At 33.3% G+C, this 6,166-nt stretch overlaps 1 pseudogene; it reads left to right on the top strand.

Annotated features, from left to right (window-relative positions):
• The first annotated feature begins 3,765 nt into the window (after positions 1-3,765).
• Positions 3,766-4,851, top strand: LOC116305725 (uncharacterized; annotated as a pseudogene).
• The last annotated feature ends 1,315 nt before the right edge of the window (positions 4,852-6,166 follow it).

The raw sequence follows: 6,166 nt of genomic DNA, 5'->3' as shown, positions 1-6,166 counted from the left end.
GAGAGAAAACGCAAATCCAGGCGGGACTTCGATTATGAACAAGGAGATCATGATCGTGAAAGAAAAAGGAATATGAGGCAAAACTTGACGGATGAACAAAGAGAAAATGAACAACGTGAAAGACAAAGGAATTTGAGGCAAAACCTCACGGATGAACAAAGAGAAAATGAGCGTGAAAGACAAATGACAAATGCACAGAAAAAATCGCTTTAGGGCAAGTTATAGCCAAAGAAAATTTAAAATCTCGTGTGTATGTTACTGTATATTATATAATTTATCAATAGGTGAAGAGCCACCTCGTGGATTCTATTGATTAAACCATTCTTCTTCTTCTTCTTCTTCTTCTTCTTCTTCTTCTTCTTCTTTTTCTTCTTTTTCTTCTTTTTCTTCTTCTTCTTCTTCTTCTTTTTCTTCTTTTTCTTCTTCTTATTATTATCACTCTAAATTTCGGCTACATTGGCGTCAAGGTTAAAGTCATTCAAGAATTCATTGTCCTTATAGAAGGTGTTCTTGTCCCCCTGACACACGTGTACTGACTTAATTATTTCAAAAGATAATCTAGTTCTAATCCATGTTAGCATAAACTTACTAGCATACTATCACGAACCCTGCAATCTGATTGGTTAACGTACTTACTCATCCTGTATCGAAAAAGATATAAACAAGTGCCTGGTCAAGTTTCGTCGAAATCTCTGCTTGTTCTCTAAAAAAAAAATCTTTAAAAATCGATTGTAGAACAGACAAGACTTTATCAAGGAAACGATTTGAGGTTTTGAAAGGTACAGATAAGTAAAAGCTGAAGAATTATGGCAATTTTGACACGAAAAAGCGGCCGTCAGATTTCACTGAGATTTTCATGTGCAAACTTTACGACGGACAAACAACTGACTACTTAGATAATGATGGGATTTTAAGATAATTCCCTCATGGAACAGAAAAAATCCAAAAGACAACTTATTCACATGTATTCAAGATGAATTTTAAACGGGAAGAACAGGCGAAACGATGAAGAAAGTGCAAGCTAACTGACAAGTTAACTGAATCTTATATTAAGCAAAATGTAAACATGGCACGGCTTTGAATGATGTCACAAACAACAAAGTATTTGTAAATAATTTTCAGTTTATCACTCATTAATTAGAAAAAATGACCCAAAAATGACCCAAAAACTGATAAGATAAAAAAAAAACAGAGAGAAAGAGAGTTTTGACAGTAATAATAGAGACAAAAAGCTATAAAAATAGAGCAAGTTTAAGCTTTACGTTAATACTTCGAGACGAGTTCGCAAGTATAAATGAAAACAGTGTGCCGGTTGACCTTCGCTTTGTACAGTAAAGTTTTCAATGTCACTCGTTCTCGTTTTCTATGAGTCAAATAGTCGATTCGGCGCTACGCGCCTCGTCGACTATCTATTGACTCATAGAAAACTCGACCTCGTAGTCTAATTCAATATAAACCATGTAATACAGTCCGTGAATAGTTGAATTAACTGAATCCACTTCTGTTTTTTGCCTAGATAGTCATTATTTTGAGAAAAGATCCAAAAACCGTGCTTTTGAGACATAATTTGTATGGGCTTACATGAGGGGGCGTGAGCTTGAAATCGTAGCTGACCAAATGTTAACAGATCTTTTCTGGTATAGTCATATTATACTTTATTTACTGTAGCTATGGCTTTTGTATCATATTTTTACTATTTTTACTATTTTGATATGCTAATTAATTTTCTACATAAGGGATTTTATCGATTTATATATATATTGTAATTAATGCATAGTACTTAAGGGATACAGGTTTGTTAGTATTTTTATGCTATTATGTGCCACCCTCGTTAAATAAAGTAGTTATTATTATTATCATCATCATTATTATTATTATTATTTACGCCCTTAGTTTTCGGTACAAATGGAGGGATGGGGGCAGAATGCCAGATTTTTCTAAAGCGCCTTGCTGAGAAGTTAATCAAGAAGACAGGGGACACGTACGCAAGTGCTATAATTAACAATTCTATTGAAAAAAACCACCGTACTTTTTGAGTTGAATGTACGCTATTGGATGTATTTTACAAGACAAAATGCATGACATAACCGGGGTCAAGCTAGAAAATCGTGTCTCCTTGAAATAAAACAGGACCTGTCAAAAAAAAGAAAAAAGAAAAAAAAAAAGGAAAGAAAACAGAAGTGGATTTGAAAATCCCGTCCTTTCCTGAACATATTAGTATATAATTCATAGGAATTTGTCCAAATTTAGAACAGTATTTTTGCTGATTTTATAAGCTCATACTATCTGTTGGCCTATACGTTCGCCTCTTATGGTTTCTTAGGTTTCGTAGCCTCAAAAACACGCTAACTACTAGTTAGCGAAAGAACAGAAGATTTACGGGTCATTTAGGATGTTTTGTCACGCAGTTTTCTTGTTCTATATAACTTTACTTTTAAGAACAACCTTTTGCTTTGGAAAGAGAGGAAAAAGACCGAAAAGAGCAAATATTCCAAATGTATGGGCAATTTTTTCCAATGACGAAAATAGTTCCCACATCGACATCGATTACTCTTTGCTGGTACTTTCTATTTTTTCGCTTTCTTGATCTCTGTAGATTGTAGAATTTGATTTATTTTTTGGTTGCGCTTGGAACTAACATGCGATAATCTTACATCAAAATAATAATAATAATTATTATTATAATAATAATATTAATAACAATAATAATAATAATGATAATAATAATAATAATAACAATGATAATAATGATAATAATGATAATAATAATAATAATAATAATGTGTGGTAATTCCCTGGAGAACGTGCAACATATATCGAGTTGCATTGCATTAGAAACGAAGTACAGTCAACTGAGATTAGAGTTAACAAACAGATACCCCGAGTACAAGATCAACCAGTACAACATCATCATGGACGTTCTTGGAGGCTGTTCAAAAGAGGTAAAGCAAAATATCAAAGAACTTGTAGGGGACAAGTATGCGTCAAATGCAGAAGGCAAGCCTTACTAGCTCGCTACACATTGCTAGAACATTCAACCTGAGCAGTTAAATTATTTAAGAACTTTGGATACGTACAGTAATTATCATAGACTCTGTTATGATATTATATTGGACATTCATATGCACAATGGACTTTTCCTTTAGAAATTTTTATTTGAATTTATAATTTGTTTTCTTTTTTTTAAATTTTGGTCTGTATTTTTTTACTTTTTTTCTAGCTTTCATCGTCATTCCTTTTCAACTGTAACTCAGTACCATTGTTAGATTTTAATTCGATGCTGTGGTTGGTTACGGTATCCGTCAAGCCAAAGCTTTATTTTTCACTGGGCATCCAGACGTTTACACTGCCTCATAATAATAATAATAATAGTAATAATAATAATAATAATTTTTTTTAAAATTTTTTAATAAATTAATAAACTTTATTGACAATAATAATTCTTCATAATACTTCTACAATAATTTCTCACTAAGAAAAAAAAAATTGTATTTGGTATCTATATAGATATATATACGACGTATAGATTATCTCTTCATATATCCTACAATAAAAAATATATCTATTTACAATAAATAAAAAAATAAAAAAGAGAAAAAGAAAAACTAGAATAAAATATACTATAATAAAAATATATCTATTTATGTAATACCATAAAATCTATTTAGTAAAAATTAATCCTAATAATATATGTTTAAAAAAAATAATGGCAAACATTTAAATATTATATAATATATTAAGTATTTAGCTAATTGCTGCATTTGCAGTCTCAACATCCAAGTCTATGTCCTTTATGTTCCTAAGTATTCTTCTTGTGGTTTTTGAGCCCCTAAGGCATAGGTTGAAGATCAACATTGGCAAGGAAGTCTACTGAAAGCAAGATGACAGGATGATCAATTAAGTCATGAAGGTTGCTTTGCATGGCTTAACAAGTGGGTAAGCGCTCCTACCCATTGTGTTGCAGGCATTATGGAATTGTACGAACAGCTAACCCCAACGAGTGTCTACACCGCCTACAAGACGGGAACAACAGACAAGAATAATGTCACATGCAGAATGTGCGGCGAGGGTTCCGAATGTCTGGCTCATGTACTGGCTGGATGTCCGTCTCTTGCACAGTCCAAGTACCTGGATAGACACAACGCTGCTTTGAAAGTGTTTTTCTTTGAGATGGTAAGAGATCTCAAACTGGCTGATAGTACACCCCCATGGTTTTCTGATGTCAAACCCAAACCACTCTACAAATCAACTGACGCTGAAGCATACTGGGATGTACCTGTATATGCTGACCACATGTATGTACGATCTAATCGTGTGGACGCACGTTTCATCGACCACAATAACAAGAAATTACTCATGGTGGAAATGAGCTGTCCGTGGGTTAACAACCGAGAAAAGAAAGACAAAGAGAAGACGAAGAAGTATGGAGCACTTAGGCTTGAGTTCACAAAACAACACCCAGGATACACGATCTTGCAAGTGAACCTCATTTTGGACGCTCTTGGAGGATGGTCTAAAGAGATGGAGCCTGAGATGAAGAATCTTTGGAGCAAGATACAAAGATGTATTACTTAGAATGCAGAAAGCGGTATTAAGCTGCACAGTGAACATTGCAAGAACATTTAAATTAATCACATCTTAAGGACATTTCAAACATTCCGAGTATTTAAACTGCATCTTAAGAACATTAATAATTGGTTTTAAGTGATTGTATATATTATTAGTCCTGTCATGCTGGTAGGTTACGAAATTACGCCCTATCTAGCTTACCTAATTAGCATTCAAACGTGTTTACTGCTGATAATAATAAAAATAATAATAATGATAATAATAATAATAATAACGTTTTAGTACTGCACATAATAATAATAATAATAATAATAATAATAATAATATTAATATTATTAATAATAATAATATTAATATTAATATTAATAATAATAATAATGGGATTAACAGTGGATTCCACAGAGTGGCTCTTCTTCCACTTAGAAGTTGATTTTTGCGGAGGGAGGAAAGCCGGTCAAGCCTGGAGACCCGAAAAACCCTCGAAGCACAGGAGAGGACCAACAAACAACTCAACTCACATACAACACCGAGCTGGTCGGGACTCGAACCCGGGTAGCATTGGTAAGAGGCGAGAGCTCTCACTGCTACGCCACCCATGCTTGCCACTTGGACGAAAATCGTACGGAAATTCGACGGGTACTACAATAAACTTCTCAACCTTATGGAATTCGTGGGCTTTCCTCACTAGTAAACAACTAGTTTCACGGATCTAATCTCCAACCGCCTGGAGATGACACCGCTAATCTACTTAAAGAAAAAGAATATTTGTGTAAACAGCCATATGTCATTCAAACTTAAATTGTAACATAATGGATAATAATAGATCAATTATAGAAAGCGTTTCAGTATTTTGCCACAATTACTGGAAAAATTTTGATAGGTGATAGGTGATGAATAAATAATATTTCAATATTATGAATATATTTTGAATAGTTATTTACCCACGCAATTTCGTATATATATTATTTTAATGTGCATAATTTTTTTTAGTACCTCCAATGAATAGACAAAAAATTGTAAATATAAGGTATACAATACTATCTGCAAAATAAACGAAACTTGTGACCTTGAAACCTTGAAAACCCCATTTTTATCTGCTTTATTAGTACAAAGAAAGGGTAAAAAAGGAACAATATTTAGCCATCAAAATAGAACATAAAAATATAGATAAATGCAGAAAAACCAAAAAAAATTAATCCTGGAGTAGGTTTTAACTCGTTACATTTGGCAAACGAGGTTCCATTTATCGAGGGCCGAATTATAAAGTAAGAGAACTGATGACCTGAAGGGAAATAAAAATAGCTTGAGTTCGCTGCGAGAGCCGGGTCGAAGTTTGCCAAGTGTAAATAATGCATGATGAAAGTCCATGAGATATCAAGTTAGGTTTTGATTTATCGTGAGCTTCAAGTTACAAACTGTTCGAGTTATAGGGACTATACTGTACTTATTTTACTGCCGTGATTATCGTATTTCTTACAGTAATGTCTTTCAAAATAAAAAGGTGACTGATTCCATTTTCTAGTGGTATTTTGTATGTTTTAGCCGTATGTCACTCGTATGTTGTCGTATGTCACTCGTATGTTGTCGTATGGCACTC

The sequence above is a fragment of the Actinia tenebrosa genome, unplaced genomic scaffold (assembly GCF_029948245.1).
Source record: "Actinia tenebrosa isolate PJP-AT-01 unplaced genomic scaffold, QUT_ActTen_1.0 PGA_scaffold8__29_contigs__length_14323225, whole genome shotgun sequence".
NCBI lineage: Eukaryota > Metazoa > Cnidaria > Anthozoa > Actiniaria > Actiniidae > Actinia > Actinia tenebrosa.
The sequence above is the reverse complement of the archived record's forward strand: the minus strand, read 5'-3'. Positions and strand labels throughout refer to the sequence as shown.